Here is a 19,712-nt window from a genome sequence, read left to right as displayed (position 1 = left end):
CACTGTATGAGCCTGGGCAGGTCACAAAAAATGATCTGTGCCTCAGTTTCCCTAGCTGCAAAATGGGGATAATAATATGGATTTAGCCCACAGGTAGCAGGCTTTGGGGATTAATTCTTTAATGTTTCTAAGTTGCTTTGAGCTCCTCATACAGAAGGTGCTAGAGAAATAGATCACATTAGCATCTCACCTAGCTCTCTCTGCACTAGCTTCTCTGCAAACAGATTATGCAGGGAGAAAGAGAGAGTGCCTCTTTCTTGCACTGCTCGTCTCTCTCCATCCCCATCTTTTAATATTATTTTTTTCTAACATTCAGCTGGGCACTTAAATAACCCACCAAACAGCAATGATAAACATGGACTCAAGAGTGCAACACAGAGCTGGTGGAAAATTTCTGCATTCTACTTTGTGAATGAAAAATATCATCAACATTTCAAATTTTAATTTAAAAAAAAAACACAGGGAACAAAATTCAGAAACATTGGGAAATGTCAGGTTTCAGAGTAACAGCCGTGTTAGTCTGTATCCGCAAAAAGAAAAGGAGTACTTGTGGCACCTTAGAGACTAACCAATTTATTTGAGCATAAGCTTTCGTGAGCTACAGCTCACTTCATCGGATGCATTCAGTGGAAAATACAGTGGGGAGATTTATATACATAGAGAACACAAAACAATGGGTGTTACCATACACACTGTAACCAGAGTGATCACTTAAGGTGAGCTATTACCAGCAGGAGAGCGGGAGGGTGCGGGGGGAAACCTTTTGTAGTGATAATCAAGGTGGGCCATTGTGACATATCATTGTGATATATGCCATCATGTGCCAGCAATGCCCCTCTGCCATGTACATTGGTCAAACTGGACAGTCTCTACGTAAAAGAATAAATGGCCACAAATCAGACATCAAGAATTATAACATTCAAAAACCAGTTGGAGAACACTTCAATCTCTCTGGTCACTCGATTACAGATCTAAAAGTGGCAATACTTCAATAAAAAAACTCCAAAAACAGACTCCAATGGGAGACTGCTGAATTGGAATTAATTTGCAAACTGGATACAATTAACTTAGGCTTGAATAGAGATTGGGAGTGGATGGGTCATTACACAAAGTAAAACTATTTCCCCATGTTTATCCCCCCCCCCACCCTCACCCCCCACTGTTCCTCAGACGTTCTTGTTAACTGCTGGAAATGGCCCACCTTGATTATTACTACAAAAGGTCCCCCCCGCCCCCCCCGCCGCTCTCCTGCTGGTAATAGCTCACCTCAAATGATCACTCTGGTCACAGTGTGTATGGTAACACCCATTGTTTCATGTTCTCTGTGTATATAAATCTCCTAACTGTATTTTCCACTGAATGCATCCGATGAAGTGAGCTGTAGCTCACGAAAGCTTATGCTCAAATAAATTTGTTAGTCTCTAAGGTGCCACAAGTACTCCTTTTCTTGTTGGGAAATGTGTTTACTCACATTTTTCACACACCTCTATTAACTACCAAATCTGTGTGTTAATGTCTTTTTTCTTTTGCTTATAGACCAGCCATTTTGTATCCTGCCAAGATGCCAAGAGTTGACTTTTTTTGTTTTAGTTTTGCTTGCTTGCAACCAGCTATTCTTGCTGCACCTGAATTCAGTTTTAATTCTTAATCTGAGTTGATATCAAGGGTTAGGTATGGTTAGGCAGGGCAGAGACCTGATTGGCTGGATGTTTTAATTCTGAATTTTAGATAGTACTTTCACCTTGACTTCTAAAGTTGTTGAGTTGCTTCCTGTATTGGTCATATATTTAGCTGTCATTCCCTAATGGGCAATGGAAATATCCCCATCAGACTCTAAGTCTGCAGCATAAAGTCTATGACAACCCTTGGTGGCTGGTCTCTGTTATGCCATTCATTTTTCTTTCAGTCAGCCTGTCCTCCTCTTCAGGTGAAGATAAATGTCTGGAGACAGCAGCCACCATGCCTATTCTTCTGGTTTCTACTTCAGGACTGAAAATACATCTGGTGACAGATTGGGAGATTTAAATCCACTGAGTAACAGTTGTAAACACACCCAAGTGATTTAGAAGCCCGACATCTTGCCTACTCTAGAAGGTTGTCTCACTTTAATGAGTTATATAGTTAAAGTGGTACAGCCCCCAAGGTGGATGCAGCTGCACTGGTGAAAAGGTGCTTTACACTGGTAGAGCTACTCCCATCAAGGCAGGGGAATAAGCTGTGTCAGGATAAGGCATCCACACTACAGCTTGTAACAGTATAACTATTTCATTAGAAAAATGACACCCTAACTGACACAGGAAGGATGCTCCAGTGATTAGATATTCTGGGCTGGGTTCAATCCCTGGCTCTGCCACATCCTGTGTGACCATGTTCAAAACACTTAGCCTCTCTGTGCCTCAGCTGCCCATCTGTACAATGGGGTAAGAGCCCTGCCCTGCCTCACTGGGGTTATGAGGCTGTTGGAGATTGTGAGACGCTCTGATACTACCCTGATGGGGCAACACATAAGAACCTCAGATCGGTAGTTATACTGGCAGAACGTTGAAGTGCCTAAGTCCCATTGACTCTCATCTCACAGATAAATTACTGTACAATTGTCAAACATAGAGGCCCAGATTCTGATCTCCCTGACACCGGAAGTACATTGGCTTCAGCATTTCTCCTCGTTTTCACTGGTACAAGTGAGACCAGAATCAGGTACATCTCACACACATCCATCACTTGAGAGAAACCCACAGATCTGATCATCCATTTGATACCACAGCCATCACATTCCACCCTGCTGCAATTTTACAGGTAACCTCAGAAAGTGCCTGTGCACACTGGCACATTGCTAAAGGCACTCAGTGTTGTACCTGGTGGATCCCCTGGAACCAACCAATCTGAAATTGGAAGATGAAGGTGCAGGACTGAAAATCTGAGTGTAGGGACAACGCTGCCTGAGTAGCTGTCAGGAGCTCCAGTGGGCATGTAGCACATAAAGGCAACTACCAGCTCTCTGCTGAAAAGGAGCCAGAGAATTGTGCTATGTGGTGCACACTCCATGCTGCAACTATAGCCACTTGGGATGGACTCCATCTCCAGGACCTGCTGAACATTCTAATACTTCAAACTCATATTGAACCCTTCCTCAGAGGATCTCAGAATGCTGCCCTCAGGATTAATCAAACCTCAGAATAAGCCTGTGGGGCTGGGTATATATGGAGGCATAAAGAGGTTACGTGCCTCTCACTACTCACACAGCAAGTCAGTAGCTGAGCCAGACACTGAACTCATGAGTCCTGATTTGCAATCACTTGCTCTCCAGCTATGTAGCCCACACTCCCTCTCCAGCCCAAAGAGATGCCTGAAAGAAACTGGAACAAAGGACTGTAACTACAGGGGGTGTGAGTGATTACTGGACCCAGGCCATAAGCCACAATGTTGGTCTGAAAAGGACTGGACCCAGACTAGGAAGGAGTCTAGTCTGTGAAAAAAGCTTATTGGGACAAATCTGAGGGTGAGATTTACCTGTATTCAGTTTCCTAATGTATTAGGCTTAGACTTGTGTGTATTGTTTTATTTTGCTTAGTAACTTACTTTGTTCTGTCTGTTATTACTTGGAACCACTTAAATCCTACTTTTTATATTTAATAAAATCACTTTTGCTTATTAATTAATCCAGAGTAAGTAATTAATACCTGGGGGAGCAAACAGCTGTGCATATCTCTCTATCCGTGTTACAGAGGGCAGACAATTTATAAGTTTACCCTGTATAAGATTTATACCGAGTAAAATGGATTCATTTGGGGTTTAGACTCCCAGAAATACTGAATACTGGGTGCTGGGAAAGTCACTGTTAACTGAGAAGCCCCTGAGCTAAGTGAAACTTAGTTCCAGTGAATTACAGAGAGGTGTGGCCCAACCTCTGGGTCTGTGCTGAAGCTGACTGGAGTGTTAAATTCAGCAAGATGGGAGTGGAGGAAAGCCTTCTCTAGCAGGGGGGTTTGTTCTCAGTGATATCCCAGCACATCTAGTGACAGTCTTGAGGGAGTTTCTGTGACCAAACCTGTCACAATCCCCTCTGATGACTGAACGAAAACCAATGATATTTAAAAAAAAGCTTTTTAATTACTGTCTCACCCAGCACAAGACATACATCTGGCTTCAGCCCAGGCTGATTTCTAGAGCAGCATGATTAATTCTGAGCAAACTATTTTTCAGAAGATTTGAGCCTCTCTGATTTCAGTGGGACTTGTGTAAATCACACTGAGCTCAGTAGAGTTACTCCAAATTTACATGGGTGTAACTAAGACCAGAACCTGACTTCTTTCCTGCTCATCGACTGTCTGTGGGCAGCTCGTGATTTTCGTCAAATGCATTGGTTATTCCAAGGTTAGTAATGGGCATTGTTGGTGAGTTTAATCATCTCTGAGCAGTTCAGAAAGGTCTTTCCACCATCAGAATGACACTCACAACACTGACACTGCCTTGCATCCTCTCAGCCCATACCCATGTTATACCAATAAAATAAAAACCAGCAGGATGTTATTAAAGGGGAAAAGGCAAAATGCCACATTTATTGTGAATACAGAAAGAATCATAGTAAGCAGTTAGTTATAGCTATAACATTCCATTCAATTTCATATTTATTCACACATTCTTTCATACACACACACACACACACAGGTTCTGCAAGGTTGTTATCATAGTTACCAGCCTTAGAGTTGCTCATGCCAAGCCACTGGCCAGGTGGCCAGGACATGAGGAGGGAGCAGGGCCTTGTCAGATGCTCATCTAACGCTCCTGGAAGTTGGTTTGCAGAATCAGTAACACTTGACAGAACGATCGCTGGCAGAGTCGACACAAATGGGGCATGTACACGGCCAAAGCAAAGTCACTGACATGTGAGCAAACGCTGCCCAGTTTTTTCAGAAGAGCTCTGCATCCCAAATCAGGAACAGATTTTCAGAAGTGCTCAACATGTCAGGCGGCTGTTGGGTGCAGAGCTCTTTAGAAAATCTGGCATCAACTGTGGGTGCTGAACACTTGAAAAACTGGCTCTTTATTCTTGAAAATTTGACCCTTTGGGCTTCAGTGGTGCATCCATAAGTGGTACAAAGGGCGTACGCTGGTGTGTTCTGCAGTACTCATCCAGCTGTAATATTTCATTCTAATGAGGCAAGAGAGGATGAGATCCGCTGAAAGTTCTTCTTGCCTTTTTTTTTTTTTTTTGGAATAAAATTATTTTAGGTCCCAAGTCTCTTGCCATAGAAGTTCATCGGAATTTTGTCATTGACTTCAATGAGAGCAAAATGTGGCCCTTAGTTGCCAATCCAGAATGGAAGAAAACAGACATTTACAGGAGAAGGATGAGTATTGTTTGCAGCACAGTCTCCAAAAAAGAGTTTCAGAATGACAGCCACAGACAGAGCAATGGCCACCCCCAAATCATATAACAGAGCTGGTGAGAATAACTCTCGCCAGATTTAGCAGCTCAGAAATGACTATGCCTGTGCTCATGAAGGGGAAATGGAACTCAGGGTTTCAGTTTGCTGCTGGAAACTTTTCTCAGAGTGCAGAGAACCTGGGGCTCCCTTTGCCGGCACACACATCAGAGCAACTTCCTACACATCTGTCCTGGAGTGGATCCCAGCCAACAGCACCAGTGCTCTCGCCCTACTCAGCCCCTGAGCAAAGGCATTGAAGATGTGGCTACACAGCATGCTCTAAGTGGTATCCAGGGTAGATCTGTATTCCCAGGCAGAAATAGAACAGTCACCTGCAACATGTTTATTATTTCCCTGGCATCCATTGTGATCTGCAGCACCCCTACTCGTCCTGCCCTGGGCCTCACACAGTTCTGCTACTGCACCTCAGTCCTGACTTGCAGCACCTTGTTTTCTTGTCATTGTCAGGGCAGGGCAGATATGGCCAATCATGCTGTCCTGGATGGTGACTTTGTGATGTGGAGAAATATTGATTGTAATCTCCCCAGGGCAAGGACTACCTTTTTGTTCGGTATCTGTGCAGAGTCTAGCATAATGGGGCTCTGATCTCGGCCTGGGTTCCTCCAGACACTCCACCAATACAAAAAAACCAAACAATAATAATAGACACTAGGTCAGCTAGCCTCAAACGCCCTTCTGTTTGAGAGAGTTAGAGCAGGTGTATGTCTGTGCGCACCCAAGCACTTAGTGTGTGTGTTTTAAACTAGCCTCTGTCAGTTCATACAGAAATTCTGGTCAAGGACAGGAAAGAAACCTTGTTAAATTGCCATCTCACAACTGCAGCTAATAAACCACAACCTGGGGCCTCTGGGAAGGGGCCTCCATCAGCTTTTCGTTGTGATTTGTAGATTAGTTCAGGGCTGGGTGTTTCCAGACATGAAGAAATCCTGCTGAGCAAAGGGGATAGAGGCATTTTGTCTCATTTTAGCAAAACTGAGGAGTCCCATCCCCCCAAGAAAGATGTGTTTAGGGACACAAAATTGGTTTCCTGCCTGTTAGAAAAAGCTAAAGGATGATATAACACAGCTCCATAGAGATCACATAGGGGCAGATTCCTTACTGGTGGATCCACTAACTTTGATAGAGTAGCACCCAGGGTGAATTTAGCTTGTACATTCTAATAAGGCTGTTGCTGGACCATTATATCTTAATATTTAAATCCTGTCCTTTGTTTTGCTGTAACACATTCTTAGGTGCCACTGTATGCACTTGACTTCTGTAGAGATTGACTTGAAATGATGAGCTAAAAGGAAAGCGTTTCTCTCCTTTCAAGTTATCTCTGTTTTTCTTCTTACCTCATTTTAAGTTCTATGCCCTGGCAATCTCACTCTGGCAGCGTGGGCTGGGGAAATTTAATTAGATGGGGAAAATATAATGAACGTCAATTTTATGTTCGGAGAATGTGGTTCTCTAGGTTTCCTTAAGAAGAAATGAGACAATCAGTCATACTGTTCTACCCCAGCGGGAGCAGGGGACAGGCTTCAGGCAGCATGATAGGCAGTGTAGGCTAGTGGATAGGGCACTGCCAGGAGAATTGGGTTCCATTCCTGACTTGGTATCTGACCTGTTATATGGCCTTGAATGAGTCCGGCCTGTGTCTCCCTTATTACCCCATGTTGGTCTTGTCGATCTAGAGTGAAGGCTCCTTGGGTCATGGACTGTCTGCTATCGCAATGAGAGAAAGCCTGGAGCACAGGGCCTGCCTGAACCACAGTCAGCAAAGCCAGGCCATGCTAGGAGCCAAAGTCAGGCCCTGTCATAGAGCAGACGCTTGCTCACAAGTTCACTGACTGGTACATGAACTTGGCAAAGAACGGTTCAGCGTTGCTAAAACACAAGCACTCCTACGAGGCGCTAGGCACTGAGTATTCGTGTAAACACATTCCAGAGGGCTAGCACAGGCACATCCCACCCTAGAGTTCTCAAGTAACAGCATAAACACAATCCTGGGCAACTGTACAGGAACACACCGACCCCGAGCCACACAAGGATGGGAGGACAGGGTAATGACTGGCAGGGGTGAAAGTGAGCTGGTATGGGCTGGTACGGCATACCAGTAAGAACCTGCACAGGCCCGTACCCAGCCCACATTAAAGTGCTTTAACGCCCCTGCCCCTTTTGCTCCCTCCCTCGGCCGCCGACAGGTGGGGAGGGGTGGGGGCAAAGGAAGCAGCTGCCCTGGGACCGGCAATTTAAAAGGTCCCAGGACTCCAGACACCACCTGGAGCCCCGGGCCCTTTAAATCACCATGGGAGCCCCAGGCAGTGCAGGCCAGCTGGCCTGGAAGGGCTGAGCTGGCTGAGTGATGCTGACCCCCCAGCCCCGCCCCTTCCACCCAAGACCCCACCCCAGTAAGGGTCCTGAGTTAGTTTCACCCCTGATGACTGGGGATGTTTTGTTCATACCAGCAGGTTCAAGGTGTAGGGTGAGTAACTAACCACGTCAGGACTGTGATATGTAACTTGTTTGTATCATCGTATAAAAGAGCAATCACAGGAGGGGCATGTTTGTCCAGCTGAGGGAGCGGCAGAAATCCTGCTGCTGACTGAGCTGGTCCATTGATCGCGGGCACATGCGGGGCTCTAGGACAAGGCCTCAATGACAATAAATCTGGCTGAGCACCTTCACCAATAAACCGAATCTGTGGTATCGATGTCTGCAGAGCCAGCTGTCCGCAGAGCAGGTTATCTGCAGGGCTGGTACAGCATACGGTGAGAGCCTACACGCACGCCAACTGACAACATCTGCTACTATGTGTTTGCACAGCACCTAGCACAACGGGCTTCCGCTCACTAGCGTCTCTAGGTTCTGCTATAATAACAATTGTTAACATTACTTGGGGCTGGGTTTCCTTAGGTCCATGGCACACAGAGCCCTGACTGTGTTAATTGGAGAAATGCCCTTTTCCTGCATTATGTCTGCATTTAGATCATTTGCCATGTCTTTATCTTAAGGTTATTATTACTTGTTATTGGTATTATCGTATACCCAGGAGGCGCAGTGATGGACCAGGACCCTGTTGTGCTTGGCACTGTAGAAACACTGTATAACAAGACAGCCTCTGCCACCAAAGAATTGACTATCTAAGCATAAGACAAGAGACAACAGATGGATGCAGACATCCCGCGGGGGCCTGGAAGGAAACAATGACAATATTGGTCAGCATGCGGGGCAATGGTCTCAGCAAAACAGAACTTCAAGACCCTTAATGATCTGGGCCCAAGAGCTCTCCCACTCTGAGACGAGGCCCATTGCCTACTACTGCACTCTTCTGCATGACAGAGTTGTCTTTCACAATGGTAAAGCCTGTTTGAGCTTTCTCAGGGACTAGCCCAAAGGTATGGAGCTTGCTGTGAGGGGAATCTAACAACCATCACAGACATTGCCAGGTTCCATTCCACCTGCAAAGAGCATGTCTCCAACCAGCCTCACTCACAGAAGCACAAGAGCACATCAGGCATAATTCAGTATTTCAAAAGTCCTCACATGGCTTTTCCCCAGGGGGAGAGAGAGAACCACACGACAGCTACTAAACACCCCTTTAATGTATCTCAGCAAGATGTTCCGATATCACAGTGATGGACAAGATAAGAACCTGAATAAAGTTTCTCTGTTCTTAAAACTGCTCTATAATGACTTCACAGTCCGTTATGCATCTATTGATGTTATCTGGTTACGGTCATATATACATATATTTAATTATGTAGCTTTTTAGTATAATTTAAATAAAAAAGCTAACAAGCTTCTGTATAAATAAATCTCCCCCCTCCCCGCCCCGCTCCGCGCCATTCTATGGTCTTGCACAATTAAAGGTGTTCAGAGGTTTCCAGTACCTTTGTCTGACAAGTTTTCAATCAAGACGGGCTGTTTTTCTAAAAGCTCTGCCCTAGGAATTACCGTGGGGCAAGTCTCTGGTCTGTCACACAGGAGGGCAGACTAGATGATCCCAGTGGGCCCTTCTGGCCTTGGACTTGCTGAATCTATGAAGCACCCAGCATTGGCAACTGTTGGAAAAAGGATACTGGAGTAGAGGGACCATAGGTCTGGCCAATGTGGCTTTCCCTATGCACTTCTATTCTTCATAATGTACTATATTTCACAGGTAATCCACTCTGTACACAGGGGCAGAACACCTCAACAGAGGCATCACCAGCTACCTAACCAATGGTATTCTTATGTGTGACTCAGTGCTTATTAATCACTTAAGGTACATCTACACTGCAAAAAAAACCCACCAAAAAACACACTCTGTGGCAGCAAGTTTCAGACCTGGGATGACAGGCTTACACTATGGAGCTAAAAAAAACCCAGCGTAGATGTTCCCGCTTGGGCTGGAGCCAGGGCTTTGAGATCTTCCTCCCTCACTGGCTCTCAGAGCCCAAGCAGGAATGTCTATATGCTGCTCTTTTTAACCCCACAGTGCAAGCCTGAGTCAGTTGATGCGTACTTACAGACTCAAGAACATAAGAACAGACATACTGGGTCAGATCAATGGTCCATCTAGCCCAGTAGCCTGTCTCTGACAGTGGCCAATGCCAGGTGCTTCAGAGGGATTTAACAGGGCAATTATCGAGTGATCCACTTCATCCTCCAGTCCCAGCTTCTAGCAGTCAGAGGCTTAGTGCAGGGATAGTCAATTATTTTTTGTCAAGGTCCAAATTTCTTGGTCAAAATATAATCAAGGTTCAGGCTCCAGAGAAAATAATTTTAAAAAATAACAATGACAATAAGTAAATAAAAAGATTTTGGGGTCCATTCAAAAGCATCTCGTGGTTCGGATTTGGCCCACGGTCCATCTATTGACTATTGCTGATTTAGAGACACCCAGAGCATGGGGTTGCATCCCTGACTATCTTGGCTAACAGCCAGTGATAGACGTATCCTCCACGAACTTATCTAATTCTTTTTTGAACCCCATTATAGTTTTAGACTTCCCAACACCCCCCAGCAATGAGTCCCACAGGTTGTGGGAAGTACTTCCTTATGTTTGTTTTAAACCTGCTGCCTATTAAATTTCACTGGGTGAGCCCTGGATCTTTTGTTATGTGAAGGGGTAAATAACACTTCTTTATTCACTTTCTCCATATCATGCATGATTTCATAGACCTGTATCATATCCTTAGTTGCCTCTTTTCCAAACTGAAAACTCCAAGTCTTTTTAATCTCTCCTCATATGGAAGCTGTTCTATACCCCTAAACATTTTTGTTTCTCTTCTCTATAGCTTTTCCAAATTCTAATAAATCTTTTTTGAGATGGGGCCACCAGAACTGCACACCGTGTTCAAGGTGTGGGCATATTGTGGATTTATATAGTGGCATTTAGATATTTTCTGTTTTATTTTCTATCCCTTTCCCAATGGTTCCTAACATTTTGTTTGCTTTTTTGACTGTTTCTGCACACTGAATGGATTTTTTCAGAGAACTATCCATGATGACACCAAGGTCTCCTTCTTGAGTGGTAACAACTAATTTAGAGTCCATCATTTTGTATGTATAGTTGGGATTATGTTTTTCAATGTGCATTACTTCACATTTATCAACACTAAATTTCATCTGCCATATGCTTGTCCAGTCACCCAGTTCTGTAAGATTCCTTTTTAACTCTTCACAGTCTGCTTTGGATTTAACTATCTTGATTAACTTAGTATCCTCTGCAAACTTTGCCATATCAATGTTTACTCCTTTTCCCACATCATTTATGGATATGTTGAACAGCACTGGTTCCAGTACAGCTACTTGGGGAACCCTGTTATTTACCTCTTTCCATTCTGAAAACTGACCATTTATTCCTACCCTTTGTTTCTTATCTTTTAACCAGTTACTGATCAATGAGAGGTCCTCCCCTCTTATCCCATGACTGCTTACTTTGCTTAAGAACCTTTGGTGAGGGACCTTGTCAAAGGCTTTCTGAAAATTCAAGTTCACTAGATCCACTTGTCCACGTTTGCTGATCCCCTCAAGGAATTTGAATAGATTGATGAGGCATGATTTTCCTTTACAAAGGCCATGTTGACTCTTCCCCAACAAATTACGTTAATCTGTGTGTCTGATAATTCTGTTGTTTACTATAATTTCAATCTATTTGCCTGATACTGAAGTTAGGCTTATCAGCCTGTAGTTGCGAGGATTGCCTCTGAAGCACTTTTTTAAAAATGGGATCACATTAGCTTCTGCCAGTAATCTGGTATGGAGGCTGATTTAAACAGTAGGTTACAGACCACAGTTAGTAGTTCTGCAATTTCACATTTGAGTTCCTTCAGAACTTGGGTGAATCCCATCTGGTCCTGGTGACTTAGTACTGTTTAATTTATTAGTTTGTTCCCAAACCTCATGTAATGACACCTCAATCTGGGACAGTTCCTCTGATTTGTCACATAAAAAGAATAGCTCCGATATGGGAATCTCCCTCACATCCTCTGCAGTGAGGACCAATGCAAAGAATTCATTTAGCTTCTTGGCAACAGGCTTGTCTTCCTTGAGTGATCCTTTAGCATCTCAGTTGTCCAGTGGCCCTAGTGATTGTCTGGCAGGCTTCCTGCTTCTGATGTACTAAACAAAAATGCTGTTAGTTTTTGTTTCTTTTGCTAGTTGCTCTTTGAATATTTTTTGGCCTGACTAATTATAGTTTTAAACTTGACTTGCCAGAATTTATGCTGCTTTCTCTTTTCCTCAGTAGGATTTGACTTCCAATTTTAAAAGCTGTTTTTCTGTATCGCTCTTTTACTCTGTTGTGTAGCCATAGTGGCATTTTTTTTTGGTTCTCATAATTTTTTGTTTTATTTGAGGTATATGTCATAAATACAAAGGGAAGGGAACCACCTTTCTGTATTTTACAGTGCTGTAAAATCCCTCCTGGCCAGAGGCAAAACCCTTTCACCTGTAAAGAGTTAAGAAGCTAAGGTAACCTAGCTGATACCTGACCCAAAATGACCAATGAGAGGACAAGATACTTTCAAATCTGCCCGGGGGGAACAAAGGGTTGGTCTGTCTGTGCGATGCTTTTGCTGGGAACAGATCAGGAATGCAGCCTTACAACTCCTGTTAAATTAGTAAGTAATCTAGCTAGAAATGCGTTAGATTTCCTTTTGTTTAATGGCTGGTAAAATAAGCTGTGCTGGATGGAATGTATATTCCTGTTTTTGTGTCTTTTTGTAACTTAAGGTATTGCCTAGAGGGATTCTCTGTGTTTTGAATCTGATTACCCTGTAAGGTATTTACCATCCTGATTTTACAGAGGTGATTCTTTTACCTTTTCTTTAATTAAAATTCTTCTTTTAAGAACCTGATTGATTTTTCATTGTTCTTAAGATCCAAGGGTTTGGGTCTGTGTTCACCTGTACAAATTGGTGAGGATTCTTATCAAGCCTTTCCCAGGAAAGGGGGTATAGGGTTTGAGGGGATATTTTGGGGGAAGACGTCTTTAAGTGGGCTCTTTCTCTGTTCTTTATTTAAAATGCTTGGTGGTGGCAGCATACAGTTCAAGGACAAGGCAAAGTTTGTACCTTGGGGAAGTTTTTAACCTAAGCTGGTAAGAATAAGCTTAGGGGGTCTTTCATACAGGTCCCCACATCTGTACCCTAGAGTTCAGAAGGAACCTTGACATGGTGGCAGAGTTGTGGGATCATTTTGAGATCATTTTGAACCAGAAGCACAGCAGGATTTTTAAAGGTTTTGTAAAAGTGATTGTAGCTGTCGATTCTGTCTCTCCACCTGGGGGACAGAGCAGCAGGCATAACAAAAGGATTTTTCTGTAGGCTGAGAACAGCTATCAGAAAAGAAAAAAAATGGTTATAGCACAGCAAAATTTTACAAGCCAGTTTTTGTTTTGTTTTGTTTTCTTTCTAACTCTCGGGTGTAAAGTTAGTTAAAAACAGAGAGGTTAGGATGACAGACTGCACTGTTCAACAGAAGTTGGAATTAGCCAGATTTGAGGCTGAGGAAAAACAAAAGGAACATGAAAGACGGGTAGAACTCAGAAAGATGGAAATGGAGGCAAAAAAAAAAAAAAGAAATGGCAGCCAAAGAAAAAGAAAGGGAGGATGCCTACAGGAGAGCTATGGAGGCAAAGGAAAAAGAAAAGGAGGAGAAGAAAAAAGAGAGGAAGCATGCACTGGAGATGGAGAAGGCAAAGGCTCAGCAGAATATACCGAATAACCCAAACAATCCTTCCCCAACAATCCACAAATGGGAGCAGCTATGTCCATAGTATGATGAATCCAGTGATATTGCTGAATATTTTCTCACCTTTGAGAGACTATGCACACTCCATCAAATTCCTGAAGCTCACAAGATGACCACATTGGTTGCAAAATTGACTGGAAGAGCTCTGGACATATTCAATAAGATGCCTATTGAGGAGGCTTCTGACTAGGGTAAATTTAAGGATTTGGTTTTAAAGCAATTTAAAGTTACACCTGAAACTTACAGAGTAAAATTTAGAGCCCTTAGGAGAGGACCTGGACTAAGTAATGTGGCTTATCTAAACCAGGTGAAGGATCTGTTAGATAAATGGGGCAAAGGAAGGGGTGTAACTAGTCTTGAAGGAATGTGTGATTTGACGACTCAGGAGCAATTCCTGAATATGTCCAAGGAGGATATAAAACAGTGTTTATGTGATAAGAAAATGGACTCAGGAGAAAATGTTGCTTCTTATGCTGATCAATACGAGCAGCCCCAGACCTCCAGAGAGGCAGGGAAAACCGGAACAAAATGGGTAGAGGGGAGAGAGAGGAACAACCCTGGTCACAGTTGGAGCAGATATCAGAAGGGACACCCTCAGACCACACCGTACTACCGGGAGCAGCCCAAGGCCCCAACTACACACCAAGGAACACTCCAGACACCTTATCGTCCCGCCACACCGTTCTCCAGCATCCCACCTCGCCCCAGTGACCCATCAGCTGGACAATGTTTTAAATGTCACGAGCTGGGGCATGTAAAGGCCAACTGCCCCAAGAAACCCAACAGAATCACACCAGAGGTCCTCAGGCCCAGATACCTCCCAGATACCTCCTCAGAGTGGAGGGAAACTGTGAGTGTGGGCGGGAAGAAGGTCACCGCGTGGAGGGACACCGGAGCACAAGTGTCAGCTATCCATGCTTCCTTAGTGGACCCCAGTTTAATCAACCCAGAGGTCCAAGTGATGATTCAACCCTTCAAGTCAAACTCTTTTGACTTGACTACAGCCAAGTTGCCGGTCTGGTACAAGGGCTGGTCAGGAACGTGGACATTTGCAGTCTATGATGATTATCCCATCCCCATGCTGTTGGGAGAAGACTTGGCCAATCATGTGAAGCTAGCCAAGAGGGTGGGAATGGTCACCCGCAGCCAGGCTAAACAAGCTGTCACACCTAGCTCTGTTCCGGAAACTTCTACCAGGACCCGGTCAGAGGTTATGGAACTGGACCCCATGCCAACATCTGCAACAGCAGTAGTGGATCCAGTCACAGAAACCCAGACAGAGCTAGTCTCAAAACCAGAACCGGCGGAACAACCAGCACCAGAACCATTGCCAGCACTGAATCCAGTAGTTTCAACCCCAACACCAGAGGGCCCCACTGAACCTGCACCGGCAGCAGCAGATAACCCTACACAAGAGGTTCAGCCAGAGCCTGAACCCCAACATAGTGCACCAGCGGAGAGCCATTCACAGTCAACGGAAACAACCATCACTTCCAGAGGGACCAAGCCCAGGTCCACAATCCAATGAGGAACTGATGTCTCCAGCATCAAGGGAACAGTTCCAGGCTGAGCAGAAAGCAGATGAAAGCCTCCAGGGAACTTGGATGGCGGCACAGAGCAACCCACCACCTCTCAGCTCTTCTAATCAATCCAGGTTTTTTGTAGAAAGAGGATTTTTATACAAGGAAACTCTTTCTGGTGGACGCCAGGAAGACAGGCACCCTCAGAGACAGTTGGTAGTTCCAACTAAGTACCGAGTAAAGCTTTTAAGCTTAGCCCACGATCATCCTAGTGGCCATGCTGGGGTGAACAGAACCAAAGACCATTTGGGAAAGTTGTTCCACTGGGAGGGAATGGGCAAGGATGTTTCTACCTATGTCCGGTCTTGTGAGGTGTGCCAAAGAGTGGGAAAACCCCAAGACCAGGTCAAAGCCCCTCTCCAGTCACTCCCCATCATTGAGATTCCATTTCAGCGAGTAGCTGTGGGTATTCTGGGTCCTTTTCTGAAAAAGACACCCAGAGGAAAGCAGTACATACTGACTTTCATGGATTTTGCCACCTGATGGCCAGAAGCAGTAGCTCTAAGCAACACCAAGGCTAAAAGTGTGTGTCAGGCACTAACGGATATTTTTGCCAATATAGGTTGGCCCTCTGACATCCTTACAGATTCAGGAACTAATTTGCTGGGAGGAACTATGGAAAGCCTTTGGGAAGCTCATGGGGTGAATCCCTTGGTTGCCACCCCTTACCATCATCAAACAAATGGCCTGGTGGAGAAGTTTAATGGAACTTTGAGGGCCATGATACATAAATTCATAAATGAGCGCGCCAATGATTGGGACCCAGTGTTGCAGCAGTTACTCTTTGCCTACAGAGCTGTACTCCATCCCAGTTTAGGGTTTTCACCATTTGAACTTGTATATGGCCGCGAGGTTAAGGGGCCATTACAGTTGGTGAAGCAGCAATGGGAGAGATTTACACCTTCTCCAGGAACTAACATTCTGGACTTTGTAACCAACCTACAGAACACCTCCGAACCTCTTTAGCCCTTGCTAAAGAAAACCTAAAGGATGCTCAAAAAGAGCAAAAAGCCTGGTATGATAAACATGCCAGAGAGTGTTCCTTCAAAGTAGGGGACCAGGTCATGGTCTTAAAGGTGCTCCAGACCCAAAAAATGGAAGCATCATGGAAAGGGCCATTCACGGTCCAAGAGCACCTGGGAGCTGTTAATTATCTCATAGCATTCCCCACCTCAAACCGAAAGCCTAAGGTGTACCATATTAATTCTCTAAAGCCCTTTTATTCCAGAGAATTAAAGGTTTGACAGTTTACAGCCCAGGGAGGAGAGGATGCCGAGTGGCCTGAAGGTGTCTACTATGAAGGGAAAAGTGATGGTGGTGTGGAAGAGGTAAACCTCTCCATGACCCTTGGGTGTATGGAACGACAGCAGATCCAGGAGCTGTGCACTAGCTACATGCTGATGTTCTCAGCCAATCCAGGACTGACTGAATGGGCATACCACTCCATTGACACAGGTAATGCTCACCCAATTAGAGCCCAACCTTACCGGGTGTCTCCTCAAGCTAAAACTGCTATATAACAGGAGATCCAGGATATGCTACAGATGGGTGTAATCCACGCCTCTGGCAGTGCCAGTGTATCTCCAGTGGTTCTAGTTCCCAAACCAGATGGGGAGGTACGTTTTTGCGTGGACTACTGTAAGCTAAATGCTATAACTTGCCCAGACAACTATCCAATGCCACGCACAGATGAACTATTGGAGAAATTGGGACGGGCTCAGTTCATCTCTACCTTGGACTTAACCAAGGGGTCCTGGCAGGTACCGCTAGATGAATCTGCCAAGGAAAGGTCAGCCTTTATCACACATGTCGGGCTGTATGAATTTAATGTGCTCCCTTTCGGGCTGCGGAAAGCACCCACCACCTTCCAAAAACTTTTAGATGTTCTCCTAGCTGGATTGGGAGAATATGCAGTCGCCTACTGTGATGATGTGGCCATATTTTCGGATTCCTGGGCAGAACACCTGGAACATCTACAAAAAGTCTTCGAGCGCATAAGGGAGGCAGGACTAACTGTTAAGGCTAAGAAGTGTCAAATAGGCCTAAACAGAGTGACTTACCTTGGACACCAGATGGGTCAAGGAACTATCAACCCCCTACAGGCCAAAGTGGATGTTATCCAAAAGTGGCCTGTCCCAAAGTCAAAGAAACAGGTCCAATCCTTCTTAGGCTTGGCCGGATATTACAGGCGATTTGTACCGCAATACAGCCAAATCGCCACCCCACTGACAGACCTAACCAAAAAGAAACAGCCAAATGCAGTTCAGTGGACTGAAGAGTGTCAGAAGGCCTTTAACCAGCTTCAAGCGACACTCATGTCTGACCTTGTACTAAGGGCCCCAGACTTTGACAAACCATTCCTAGTAACCACAGATGTGTCCGAGTGTGGTGTAGGAGCAGTCTTAATGCAGGAAGGACCGAATCAAGAGTTCCATCCTGTCGTGTTTCTCAGCAAGAAGCTGTCTAAGAAGGAAAGCCACTGGTCAATCAGTGAAAAGGAATGTTACACCATTGACTACGCTCTGGAAAAGCTACGCCCATATGTTTGGGAACGGCGTTTCCACCTGCAAACCGACCATGCTTCACTACAGTGGCTTCATACCACCAAGGGAAATAACAAAAAACATATTCGGTGGAGTTTAGCTCTCCACGATTTTGATTTCGACATACAACACAACTCAGGAGCTTCTAACAAAGTGGCTGATGCACTCTCCCATGAAAGTTTCCCAGAATCAACTGGTCCAAATCGTCCTTAAGATGTGGAAAATATTGTCAGTCTTTATACAGTTAGTAGTATATTCAGAGATGCATGTGTCTTATTAACTCTGTTTTCCCCTAGAGCTCCAGCAAGAAATCACAGCCAGTGTTTCATCCTATCTGTGATTTGGGGGGGGCGTGTCATAAATATAAAGGGAATGGTAACAACCTTTCTGTATTTTACAGTGCTGTAAAATCCCTCCTGGCCAGAGGCAAAACCCTTTCACCTGTAAAGGGTTAAGAAGCTAAGGCAACCTAGCTGACACCTGACCCAAAATGACCAATGAGAGGACAAGATACTTTCAAATCTGCCCGGGGGGAACAAAGGGTTGGTCTGTCTGTGTGATGCTTTTGCCGGGAACAGATCAGGAATGCAGCCTTACAACTCCTGTTAAATTAGTAAGTAATCTAGCTAGAAATGCGTTAGATTTCCTTTTGTTTAATGGCTGGTAAAATAAGCTGTGCTGGATGGAATGTATATTCCTGTTTTTGTGTCTTTTTGTAACTTAAGGTATTGCCTAGAGGGATTCTCTGTGTTTTGAATCTGATCACCCTGTAAGGTATTTACCATCCTGATTTTACAGAGGTGATTCTTTTACCTTTTCTTTAATTAAAATTCTTCTTTTAAGAACCTGATTGATTTTTCATTGTTCTTAAGATCCAAGGGTTTGGGTCTGTGTTCACCTGTACAAATTGGTGAGGATTCTTATCAAGCCTTTCCCAGGAAAGGGGGTATAGGGTTTGGGGGGATATTTTGGGGGAAGACGTCTTCAAGTGGGCTCTTTCTCTGTTCTTTGTTTAAAATGCTTGGTGGTGGCAGCATACAGTTCAAGGACAAGGCAAAGTTTGTACCTTGGGGAAGTTTTTAACCTAAGCTGGTAAGAATAAGCTTAGGGGGTCTTTCATGCAGTTCCCCACATCTGTACCCTAGAGTTCAGAGTGGGGAAGGAAGCTTGACAATATACATTTAGTTTGAGCTTCTTTCTGTTTTTAAAGTTTCCGTGCAGCTTGCAAGCATTTCACTCTTGTGACTGTTCCTTTTATTTTCCATTTAAATAGCTTCCTCACTGTTGTGTAGGTCCCCTTTTTGTAGTTAAATGCTATTGTGGTAGGTTTCTTTGGTATTTTCCCCTCTACCTGGATGACTCTTTCTCACACCCCCTACTCGCTGCTGCCGGAGGTGGGGTGTTTCAGTGCAGATGTAGCCTTAGGAAACCATGACACCATGGGGACTGGATTTTCAATGGGGTCTAAAGGAAATGTGTTCCTGATTCCTTTAGGTCTCTTTGAGACTCTCACCTGAGGAGATCGTGCCTAGCACGTGTCCCAAGTGCAATTCACTTCCAGAAGATGAGCCACATGTCTCGCACTTGCTGATGGAAGTGCTGTGAAAACCTGGCAAGGGAAGGTAAAGTACTTGATGATTTCATCTTCTGTTTCTGATGTTGAGTCAGGAAGGACCCCTTTGGGTAGCCCCCTTTCCCTGTCTTCAAGATCTCACCTGCTAGAATAATTACACTGTGCTGCGATATGTTCTTCAGATGAAGCAACTAACCCCAGATTTCAGAACGAAATGAGGTCTGGTATCAATGCTGTGGGGATCAGTGGAAAAGGGCATTCCAACCACATAGCCAGGTGCCATTTGTACATCTGTGAACAAAGGGTTTTCAGAGAGGAGGGGGCAGACGGAGCAGAAGAGAAAGCC

This window comes from Lepidochelys olivacea, assembly GCF_965140295.1.
Source record: "Lepidochelys olivacea isolate rLepOli2 genome assembly, chromosome: 9".
Taxonomy (NCBI): Eukaryota; Metazoa; Chordata; order Testudines; family Cheloniidae; genus Lepidochelys; species Lepidochelys olivacea.
This window is presented reverse-complemented; position numbering follows the sequence as displayed.